We start from the raw sequence: 13193 nt of genomic DNA on the forward strand, positions 1-13193 counted from the left end.
CTTCCTTTCCATTTCCTTCCCTTCCCGTCCCTTCCAATTCCTCCCCTCCCTATACCTTCCTTAATCTCCCGTTTTTCCCCTCCACTCCCCATCTTCTCTTCATTCCTCACCTCTTACCCTCCCTTTTTCTCCCTACTCATGCTCTTCCTTTTCTCCCTTCCTCTTCCTTCTCTTCTTCCTTTTTCTCCCTCTTCTTCCCTCCCCTTCTCTTCCTCTGCCTCTTCCCATCACCCTTCTCTTCTTTTCCTCTCTTCCTTCCTCCAGCCCCTCCCTCTCCCTTTATCTTTCCCCTCCACCCCTCACGCCTTTATCTTTAATCTTTCTCACCCTTATCGGGCAGTTGTTCTCTCTCTAATTGTGCCATTCCGTCAGTATGCTCTCTCTCTCTCTCTCTCTCACACACACACACACACACACACACACACACACACACACACACACACACACACACACACACACACACACACACACACACACGTTTTCCTCCCTGTCTCATTTCTCTCGTTCCTCCATTACCTCTTCTTTCCTTTCCCTCACCTTCACTAGTCTCTCCCTTTTCCTCTCCCTGTTTTCAATCATCTGCCTTGCTGGTAATCCTCCCTTCCTTTCAGTCCCTTCTTTCCTCTTTCTCTCCCTCTCCCTCCCTCCCTTCATATCTCCCTCTCTTTCCTTCAGGCCTCCTTCTCTCTCTGGCTTTCCCCTCCCTCATTCCCTTCCTCCTTCCCTCCTTCCCCACTCCCATCCCTTTCTCTCCCCTCTCTCCCGTCTCCCTCCCCTTCCTCAAATTCTCTCTTCCCCTCTGTATTAATTGCCAGCATCACCCCTTCAATATGTGATCCATTCCGCTATCTTTACTGTTACATTCATGACCCATCCCCTCCCCTCCCCTCTTCTCCCCTCCCTTCCCTCTTCTCCCCACTTTCATTTCCACCCTTATCATCTGTCGTGTTTTATTTTTCTCCTCTTCTCTTTCCCTTCTTTCCCACACCTTCCCTCCCTTCCCTCTCTCCCTTCCTTCTCCCTCTCCTCCCCTTCTGTCGCCTCCCCTCCCCTCCTCTCATCTCTGACAGTTGTTCTCTCCATTGTATCTTTCCTCTCATTTCCTTCTCTTATCTCCCCACCTCTCCCCTTCCCTCCCCTCCTCTTCCCCCACAGTCGTTTTATTATATCTCTTATCTCCCCTTCCTTCCCATTCCCTCTCGTACTCTTCCGCTCCCCTTTCATCTAAATTCATTTCTCTCTCTTCCTTTACTCCCACTGCCTCTTTCCCTTCCTTCTGTTTCCTTCCTTTCTCCGATGTTCGTACTTGCTTCTCTCCATCTACCTACTCCCTCCCCATCCCTCCCCCTCCTCCTTATTCCATTCCTCCCTCCCTCTCCTTCTTACCCACCCCTCCCGTCCCTCCTCTTCCTCCTCCCTCCCACTTAATTTTCCATCACTCTTTCCATACAGTCATTAATCTCTCCCTCTCCCTCCTCCCTCACCACCTTACCCCTACTCCCCCTTTCCTCCCCCTGTCCTCTTTACCTCCTTCCTACTCCTTTACCACTTCCTTCCTTACTTGTAATCTCTCACTACATCTCCTCTCCCTTTTCCTTCTCCCCTCCTTCCCTCCCATCTTCCCCCCCATCTTCCCCATCTTCCCTCACCACCTCTCTTCATCCTCAGTTTCTTTCACTTTCCCTCCATTTTCTTTCCTTCTTCCTTCCCCATCACTTCTTCCTCACTGTTTCCTTCCTCTTACATCCTCTTTCCCTTCCTTCCTTTCCCTCCTTCTCCTTTATTTCCTCACTACCCCTCTCATTCATCCATCTTTCTCCCTCCTTCCCTCTCTCCTCCTTCACCACCTCCTTACCTCTTCCTCCCTGCCCACTTGCTCCTTTACCTCTTCCTTCTTTCCTCTTAATCCCTCTTATGTGCCTTTTTCTTCCCCATCCCTCCCTCCTTTTACTCCTTCCTCTTATTCCCCTCACCATTTATTTATTCCATCCATCCCCAGTTTCTTTCCTTCCATATTCCCCTCTTTTCCTACCTATTTTCCTCCTTTCTCTCTCTCTCTCTCTCTCTCTCTCTCTCTCTCTCTCTCTCTCTCTCTCTCCCTTCCTCTTCCCCTTCCTCGTCACCACATCCTCTCTTCCCTTTCCCTCTCTTTCACTTCCCTTCCCGGTCTCCTCTCTCATTCTTCCTCTTCTCTCCCTCTTCTCCGTCGCTTCTTTCCTTCCTTTCTCTTTCACTTTCTCTCCCTTCCGTCTCTCTATTTCTCCCTCTTCCTCTCCTATTCCCTTCCCTCCCTGCCTCCCTCCCCTCCTTCTCTTTCCCTCTTGCTATTAACATGAAACACAACCTCATCAATTTGTGGCCAATTTCCCTATCTTTATTGTCTGACCCTCCCCCCCTCCACCCCTCTCTCTCTCTCTCTCTCTCTCTCTCTCTCTCTCTCTCTCTCTCTCTCTCTCTCTCTGTGTTTGTATGGTATTTGTGTGTATGCATTTATGTATGTGTGTGTGTGTGTGTGTGTGTGTGTGTGTGTGTGTGTGTGTGTGTGTGTGTGAGAGAGAGAGAGAGAGAGAGAGAGAGAGAGAGAGAGAGTCAATGAAGAAATCTAAAACCAACAAAACCAGCCAAAACCCGAACGAAAAAGCCGCGATGGACCAAAAACTTGGCCTCACTCCAGGCCAGACCAAAAGACGACCCCCTTTGACACTTGATGGTAGTGCAGTGAAACAGGCAGTCAAGAGGCCAAGAAAAAAAAAGTGAAGGGTAATTACAGCGTTTGTACCAGGGAGACCAAATGGCGTCACACGAGAGCAGGAATTTTACCAAACTGCAAATGGACTGGCGTGGTGAACAGATTTTTGGCGATTTTAAGAGTTTGAGTTTTTAGTTTAGGTTCAGAGAGAGAGAGAGAGAGAGAGAGAGAGAGAGTAAAATCCTATGTGGGTGTGGGTTGGGGTGGGGTGTGTTGGATAGAAGTGTAGGGTAGGAAAGGTGTGGAGAATTAATGAGTGAACCACCTGAGAATGACAGGAAGGTGAAAGAATAGTAGGTGACTGAAACGGGTAATGGATTATGAGGAAGAAGGAAGGAGTAGTGGAAGGAATTGCCCTACATCCTCATCATCCTCATCATCATCATCATCATCATCATCATCATCGTTTTTATTCCCTTGTAAATATATTGGGTGAGGTAGAATCTAGAACAAAGACAGGTACAAGTGGGTAACTTGTCAGCAGTGTGCTTAGTAAAATGTACATAAAAATAGAAATGCCGATACATTCATCTCTCTCTCTCTCTCTCTCTCTCTCTCTCTCTCACCAGTTGGGGATCTAAAATTTGCTGATATTTTACCGCCACCACAACAAACCTTTTCCTGTATGCTTAAATCTTTGCACTCCACCCGAGATGCTGTTCCACCACAACACCACATTTGCCACACAGTTAACCCTCTCATGCTGGCCACAACTCTAGCATTGTATTATAGATCATATTATTTATGTGAAAGTACAGCACTCCAATACAGATGACATCACCCCTCTCATGCTGGCCACAACTCTTGTTATTTTACATCAGTCAGCGCCACATGGTTTTATTGATCTTAGTTAGGCCAGCCTGGGAGAGTTAATAGTGTTTAACCCACTCATGGTGGGAGCAACTCTAGTATTGTATCCCAGCTAAAGCAGAAAGTTTATGGTCATTTGAGAGTTGCTTATAAGAGCCTGAGAGTGTTAATATTGTCACCATTAACTCCCTCATGGTGTGAACAACTAACACCAGACGATTGTCTTCAGGTGAGGGTGAGGTATAGGAGGAAGAGAGTATTATTGTCACATTATTGTTGGTACATTTATCACAGAATAATAACGACACAATTGTGTAAGTGTAGCCACATTTACCACATATTAACCACACAGCATTCTTGTATAGCTTTATCACACACACACACACACACACACACACACACACACACACACACACACACACACACACACACACACACACACACACACACACACACACACACACACACACACACACACTCACAATTTATGAGTCACCCACCAAATACTTGTTGTCTGGACACGTTCACAACAAAACTCACCACCACCACCACTACCACCACACCACACCACAATTTGCCACATTCCGCCAACATTCTCCACACAGTTTAACCACACCACACCACCACACTCCAGGATTTCTACCACAGATTTTAGCCACAGTCACACCACAGCACCACAATTCATCCTGTCTGTGTTAATTTGTTATGGGAAGGACGATGCGTATTTCAGCGGAAGAAAGTGTAGAGGAGGATGGTGAGAGGAGAGTGTAGACAGTACCAGGATGCAGATAGATAGATGGATAGACTGAGAGAGAGAGAGAGAGAGAGAGATTGGAGATGAGATAGGAAAGAGGAAAGGTAATGCCGGAAATTTATGAAATAATGGTAGGAAGTAAACTAATGAAAAAGTAAGAGAAAGAGAAAAAAAAAGTCAGAATTCAAATTGAAGAGATATTGGAGGTGGAGCCAGGCAGTTTCCCTGCCATAAGTGTATATAATCCCTGTGTTTAGGTGAGAGAGAGAGAGAGAGAGAGAGAGAGAGAGAGAGAGAGGGAAGAGACAAGGGAGGAAGAATAAGGAGAGAGAGTAGACGTTTCCTTCCCTTCCCCCTTGCCCGCATCCCCTCCCTCCCCCACCACTCCCCTTCCCTGCCTCCCTTGTCCCCACCCCCTCCCTCCCCCACCACTCCCCTTCCCTGCCTTCCTTGCCCCCACTCCCTCCCTCCCTTCCTTGCCCCCACTCCCTCCCTCCCCCACCACTCCCCTTCCCTGCCTCCCTTGTCCCCACCCCCTCCCTCCCCCACCACTCCCCTTCCCTGCCTCCCTAGCCCCCACCACTCCCCTTCTCTACCTCCCTTGCCCCCACTCCCTCTCTCCCCCACCACTCCCCTGCCCTATCTCCCTTGCCCCCACCCCCTCCCTCCCCCACCACTCCCCTTCCCTGCCTCCCTTGCCCCCACCCCCTCTCTCCCCCACCACTCCCCTTCCCTGCCTCCCTAGCCCCCACCACTCCCCTTCTCTACCTCCCTTGCCCCCACTCCCTCTCTCCCCCACCACTCCCCTGCCCTATCTCCCTTGCCCCCACCCCCTCCCTCCCCCACCACTCCCCTTCCCTGCCTCCCTTGCCCCCACCACTCCCCTTCCCTGCCTCCCTTGCCCCCACCCCCTCCCTCCCCCACCACTCCCCTTCCCTGCCTCCCTTGCCCCCACTCCCTCTCTCCCCCACCACTCCCCTGCCCTATCTCCCTTGCCCCCACCCCCTCCCTCCCCCACCACTCCCCTTCCCTGCCTCCCTTGCCCCCACCACTCCCCTTCCCTGCCTCCCCTGCCCCCACCCCCACCCTCCCCCACCACTCCCCTTCCCTGCCTCCCTTGCCCCCACCACTCCCCTTCCCTGCCTTCCTTGCCCCCACCCCCTCCCTCCCCCACCACTCCCCTTCCCTGCCACAGATGGTGGATTTTCCCGCCAATTCCAATGCCAAAACAAACCATAAACACAATGAAATATTCTGCCGGGCATCTCACACTAAATATTAGATTCTGTTTTGCACTTTGGCCAGTTGAAAAGGATAGCAAGGTGCTGTTGGGGTTTATAGCATATTAAATTGATATCTATCCATCTATCATTAATTCATCCATCCATCCTCCAGTCTGTCAGTCTATCTGTTAATTCATCCATCCATCCTCCAGTCTATCCATCTGTCTATCAATTCATCCATGCATCCTCCAGTCTATCCATCCATCCGTTAATTCATCCATCCATCCTCCAGTCTATCCATCTATCCATTAATTCATCCATCCATCCTCCAGTCTATCCATCCATCCGTTAATTCATCCATCCATCCTCCAGTCTATCCATCCATCAGTTAATTCATCCATCCATCCTCCAGTCTATCCATCTGTCCATTAATTCATCCATCCATCCTCCAGTCTATCCATCCATCCGTTAATTCATCCATCCATCCTCCAGTCTATCCATCCATCAGTTAATTCATCCATCCATCCTCCAGTCTATCCATCTATCCATTAATTCATCCATCCATCCTCCAGTCTATCCATCTGTCCATTAATTCATCCATCCATCCTCCAGTCTATCCATCTATCAATTAATTCATCCATCCATCCTCCAGTCTATCCATCTATCAATTAATTCATCCATCCATCCTCCAGTCTATCCATCTATTCCTTCACCTGTTCTTCATCTAAAACCCTGACTCTTATATTTAAAAAAACTTTTCTTGTCTTGACACCAACTTTACTGACCCATTATCCATCCATCGACTCCTTTCCCACACACACACACACACACACACACACACACACACACACACACACACACACACACACACACACACACACACCATCCATCCATCCATCGACTCCTTCCCCCCCCTTACACACACACATCATCCATCCATCGACTCCTTTCCCACACACACACACACACACACACACACACACCATCCATCCATCCATCCATCGACTCCTTCCCCCCCACACACACACATCATCCATCCATCGACTTTTTTCACACACACACACACACACACACACACACACACACACACACACACACACACACACACACACACACACACACACACACACACATCATCCATCCATCGACTCCTTTCACACACACACACACACACACACACACACATCATCCATCCATCCATCGACTCCTTTCACACACACACACACACACACACACAATCATCCATCCATCGACTCCTTTCACACACACACACACACACACACACACACATATCATCCATCCATCGACTCCTTTCCCAGTGACACCATCCAACCTTCCATTGTGCCCCTGTACACACACACACACACACACACACACACACACACACACACACACACACATCATCCATCCATCGACTCCTTTCCCAGTGACACCATCCAACCTTCCATTGTGCCCCTGTACACACACACACACACACACACACACACACACACACACACACACACACACACACACACACACACACACACACACACACACATCATCCATCCATCGACTCCTTTCCCAGTGACACCATCCAACCTTCCATTGTGCCCCTGTACACACACACACACACACACACACACACACACACACACACACACACACACACACACACACACACACCTTTATCTCTTCCTCCTTAAGTTCCCTGTCTCTGTTTCTTCCTTATCCATTTGTGCTACATCCCCCATTCCTTCACACTCTCTCCTCCTCCTCCTCCTCCTTCTCCATTTATCCTCTTCCTTTCTCCTTTTTTTTTTTTTTTTCTCCACCGTTCTCTCCCTGCCTCCTCTCCCCACCCTCTCCCACCTCTCCCTCGCTCACACCCCGGGAGGTGAGAGAGGAGATAGCGTCATAAATGGACAGTGTGGCTATTTGTGGAGAGAGAGAGAGAGAGAGAGAGAGAGAGAGAAACACCTCAGCGTCTAATATATTGTCATTGGAATTATTGGTTGTTCAGATATGCCAGAACCTGCACACAAATACACAGTGAAATGAACAAATATCTGAAATGTGTAAATGTTCCCTAAGATTAAGCATTTAAAACAGAATTGTACAGAATGGTTGGATGGAAAATTGGTAAATGTGGCAAGCTGTTGGACTGGTAAGGTTTTGGGTGAGGCTGATACAAGCGGTGTTTGGTTATAAGATTTAATATATTTTCGAGTAATAAAACGAAGAATATAGGGAAATGAGAAAAAAGTGATCGTAAATTTCTAATGTTAACACTTACAAGCATTGGTATATTTCCAGGTAAACTAAAACTAAAAATATGGAGAAATGAACTAAAAGTGATGATAAACTTGCAGTGTTAGCACTTTGTCTATCAAGTTATGCCTTTCCTTCTTGCTGGAAGTTTGCTCTCATTCAGCCAGTCCCAAAGAAGGGTGACCATTCCCAACCCTCTAACTATCGTCCAGTTGCTTTAACATCCTGTGTCTCAAAAGTTTTCGAGTCTGTTCTTAACAGAAAAATTTTAAAGCATCTCTCCTGTCACAACCTTCTTTCATATCGTCAGTATGGGTTTCGTCAGGGACGCTCCACTGGCGATCTTCTCACCTACCTTTCAGACTGCTGGTCATCCTCCTTTCGGGACTTTGACGAAAGCTTTGCCATTGCACTTGACATCTCAAGGGCTTTCGATCGAGTCTGGCATAAATCATTATTTTCCACATTGCCCTATTACGGTTTCTATCCTTCTACCTGTGCCTTCATCTATAGTTTCCTTTCTGGTCTTACTATAGCTGCTGTTATAGACGGCCATCGTTCTTCTCCTAGATCTATCAACAGTGGTGTTCCTCTGGGCTTTGTCCTATCACCAACTCTCTTCCTTTTATTCATCAGTGACCTTCTAGCTGTACATCTAATCCTATCCATTTATACGCTGATGATTCCACCCTTTACCTTTACATTCGGTTCCCGCAACGTCCATCTCAGCAGTTACTTCAATGAACAAAGGATGAGGCTATGGTACATCTAATGTCTGACTGGGCTCATATCTCTGACTGGGGTAAAAGTAACCTTGTTTTTAATGCATCAAAGACCCAGTTTTTACACCTATCAACCCGACAAAATCTTCCACAGGAGTTCCCACTAATGTTTAATGATATCCAGCTCAATCCTGCATCATCCTTGAACATAGGGTTTCATTCTCTCGGAATGTATCTTGGAAAGATCATATTACATCTCTTGTAAAATCAGCCTCCAAGAGATTAGATGTGCTAAACCGTCTCCATACCCTCTTTACCCATGCACAGTTGTTGACTTTATAGTTGGGCTTTATTCGCCCCCCTGTTTAGAGTACAACTCTCGTGTGTGGGGAGGCTTCCCACATACAGCTCTTCTCAAAAGGGTGGAGTCAAAGGCTTTTCGTTTCATTAACTCTCATCCTCTTACTGGCTTCCTTCAAGCTCTGTCTCTTCGCCGCACTGTTGGGTCTTTATCTCTTTTCTGTCGCTACTTCAATGGTCACTGCTCCTCTGAACTGTCTGCTTGCATCCCTCCACCTCTACGACGGGCGTGTAGCACCCGTCTAGCAACAAACTCTCATTCTTTTTCTGTCCAACTCTCTAATGCAAGATTTAACCGTTACCTCCAGTCCTTCATTTATGCAACAGGTCAACTCTGGAACTGTCTCCCTCTGTCTGTATTTCCTACTTTCTATGATTTCCAGTCTTTCAAACGCAGTGTGTCCAGGCATCTCGAAATGAACAGATCTTGAATTTGGCCCTTTTTTGTATTGTTTTTGTTTTTATGGAAGGAACGGTTTGCGGACTCCAGGCCTTTGGTTCCTTCTTCCTTGCATTAAAAAAGATATGCAATGATATATCTCCACATGAGAGAGAGAGAGAGAGAGAGAATTATCCATTGCAGTGATAATAAGGAGGCAATATTAACACTCTCAGGCTGGTATGAGCCAGTGTCAGGTGTATATAATGGTAGGGGTTTAGGTGGCTGGTATGAGCCAGTGTCAGGTGTATATAATGGTAGGGGTTTAGGTGGCTGGTATGGGCCAGTGTCAGGTGTATATAATGGTAGGGGTTTAGGTGGCACAAGATCCTGAAGTTGTCCCCACCACGAGAGGGTTGACCAACACAAACACCACCACTGACATTATACTGAAAATTATCAGCCAAACAACACCAAACATTACAGCAGTACTAAAAAGAGGGATTTATACAACAACAACAACAACAACAATGCCAGGTGGAGCATTAGAACACACACACACACACACACACTTGGGCAGAATGTTGTAGACAAGCATCATATATTTCTACCCGGATCTCTCTCTCTCTCTCTCTCTCTCTCTCTCTCTCTCTCTCTCTCCTCCTCCTCCTCCTCCTCCCCCTCCTCCTCCTCCTCCTCACAAAAGACGCAAATGATCAAACTCTGTACGTTATCCATGTTGGTACAAATGATCTGAAGCGCAATAGATCAGAGTAATTGCTAGCAAAGTATCATGAAATGATCAAACGATTCAAAACTAAGTCCATTAATGTGATAATATCTGGTATACTCCCAAGGATCAAGGCAGAAAATAGTTTCTATGATAAGGCCTTCAGCACAAATAAACGGCTCAAATCTCTCTGCACGCAAGAGGGAGTCGACTTTGTCAATATGTGGGACCAGTTTTATGAGCAACATACTCTATTCCAGAAAGATGGTCTCCATTTGAACTCAGTAGGAACGGCACGGCTAGGTAGACTTCTACACGATAAAGTCGTCCTCTTCAGATCAAAAAACGCGGCACGTCCAGGAACAGTAACCTTAACGTAAATACCCACAAAGTCAGATCACCAACTGTTCGGAACGGAATTAGAGTCTGCTATGCTAACGCACGTAGTCTACGTAACAAGTTTGAGGATTTACAATCTCCAATTTACCTAGAAAATTATGACATCATCGGCATCACAGAGTCCTGGATTAACACATCTGACCGTGACTTTCTAGCGGAATACTCACTAACAGGGTACAATATTTTCAGCTGTGAGCGACCACATCGAGCTGGTGGCGGTGTTTTACTATACGTGAAAACTAGTCTCCATCCCATTGTGCTCTCCAAACCCAGTATTACCAACATAGATGCCAGTTATGTTCAGCTAAGTATTAATTCACACAAAATAAATATATGTCTCATCTATCGTCCTCCAGCACAGTCAACTGAGACAGATGAAAAACTTTATGATCAAATTGCGGAAATTTGTTGTCAAGAGGATAGCGTAATTTTTGGAGACTTTAATCTACCGGTAACAAAGTGGGGTGAACCACTGACAGCACACTCAGGACAAGAGCTTTATACGAATCTTCAAGAAAGCGCCCTTTCCCAACACGTAGAATGCCCAACGAGAGGAAACAATATCCTAGACATCATCTTGACTACAAATGATAACCTAGTCAACAACGTTGCAATAGGACCTGAGTTTAGTTCCAGTGATCATCGAACTATACAGTTTAATATTACTACTGAAAAAGTAAAAGAAACGGAGAGCAAAGAAAAGGTCCCAGATTATCGTAGAGCTAATTTCAACAGGCTCAGAGCGCTACTTGCAACTGCAGATTGGAATCAAATGTCTGAAACCGATGACATAAACCAAGCATGGGAAATATTCACCGAAAAATTTAATGAAGTGGTAAAGTCATGTGTGCCACTACGTAACAGACGTCCAGCTGGAAATAGTAAACCAAAGTGGTGGTCCAGCGAAATAAAAAGTAACTTAATAGCCAAAAAACAGGCATACCATAAATATAAAGCTACACAAAATAATGATGATAAATTACAGTACTATAATCTATGCTGCACATCGAAAAGACTTATTAAACAAAGAAAAAGAGCACTGGAGATCCACATTGCCAGTACATGCAAATCAAATCCTAAAGAATTTTACAGTTACATTAGAAAGAAAAAGGTTATGACTACATCAATAGGTCCTCTAGAAACAAACAATGGCAAACACACTGAAAATGAGGTCGAAATGGCAAATATTCTTAACGATTACTTTGCGTCTGTTTTTACAGTAGAAAACACCACCAGAAACCTACTGTTACCCACAAACCAAGCAAATAGCACAGTCCTTAGTAACTATGCTATCCATAATAACGATATCCTTTCAGCCATAAATAGTACGGACATAAACAAAACCCCTGGCCCCGATAAAATATCACCGAGAATTTTCAAAGAAGCAAAACATGAGTTACTGCTGCCACTCTCTGTCTTATTCAATAAATCATTAAGTACTGGGAAAGTTCCATGCGAATGGAAACTAGCAAATGTAACACCAATTTTCAAAAAAGGAAATGAGTCGCACCCAGGAAATTACAGACCAATCAGCTTAACATCAGTAGTGTGCAGGTTAATGGAAAAAATCATAAGAGATAAAATAGTTAATTATCTAGAAGAAAATAATATAATTAAAGACTCGCAACATGGATTTAGACATCGTCGTTCATGCTTAACTAACTTACTGGACTTCTTCCATGATGTTTACAAATCATACGATGACTCAAGAGCAGTAGATATAATTTACCTCGACTTTCAGAAAGCATTTGACACTGTCCCTCACAAGCGTCTCATGAGAAAAATAGAAGCACATGGAATAAAAGGAAAGACGCAAAAATGGTTACAAGACTGGCTGTCAGACCGAAAACAGCGAGTTGTGATAAACGGAAAGGAATCCAAATGGCGTAATGTGATCAGCGGCGTTCCCCAAGGCTCAGTACTTGGAACGATACTTTTTATTATCTATATAAATGACATTGATGAGGGTCTAAATTGCAAAGTATCCAAATTTGCAGATGATACTAAAATAACCAGTAAAGTCACTTCAAAATTACAGTGGCAGCAGTTACAAAATGACCTTAATACTTTAGCAAGCTGGGCAGAAAAATGGCAAATGAAATTCAACACAGAAAAATGTAAAGTACTTCATATTGGAAGTAACAATGTCCATGCAAATTACAAAATGAACAATATTCAGTTATCAAGTACAGATAGTGAAAAGGATCTTGGTGTGATAATATCAAATGACCTAAAACCAAGCAAGCAGTGTACCGATGCGGTTAAAATTGCAAACAAGCTAGTGGGTTTTATTGGAAGAACTTTCGAGTTTAAATCGGAAAAAGTCATACTTGCTTGTACAACTCGCTAGTGCGCCCCCATCTTGAGTATTGTGTGCAATTCTGGTCTCCGTACTACAGAAAGGACATTGAAAAATTAGAGAAAATTCAGCGAAGAATCACAAAAATGATACCACGACTTAGAGACAAACCATATGAGGAACGCCTTGAAGAACTTAAATTATTTAGCCTAACGAAGCGCAGGTTAAGAGGGGACCTTATTGAAGTTTTCAAAATCATGAAGGGATATGACAACTTAGACATGAATAAATATTTTGATATAGACCGGTCGAGTCAAACCAGAAGTAATGGCTGCAAAATCATGGGAAAGCGATTCCAATCCCATGAAGCAAAATACTTCTTCTTTAACAGAGTTGTAAATATCTGGAACAGATTACCCTCAGATACCGTGAACAGTATCTCAATTGAGATATTCAAAAACAAATTAGACAAGTATTTGCACGAAAATCCTCAGCTGACTCTTTTTCTGTCCGAATAA

The sequence above is a fragment of the Coenobita brevimanus genome, chromosome 50 (genome assembly GCF_032717465.1).
Source record: "Coenobita brevimanus isolate Jiangsu-jjx chromosome 50, ASM3271746v2, whole genome shotgun sequence".
NCBI lineage: Eukaryota > Metazoa > Arthropoda > Malacostraca > Decapoda > Coenobitidae > Coenobita > Coenobita brevimanus.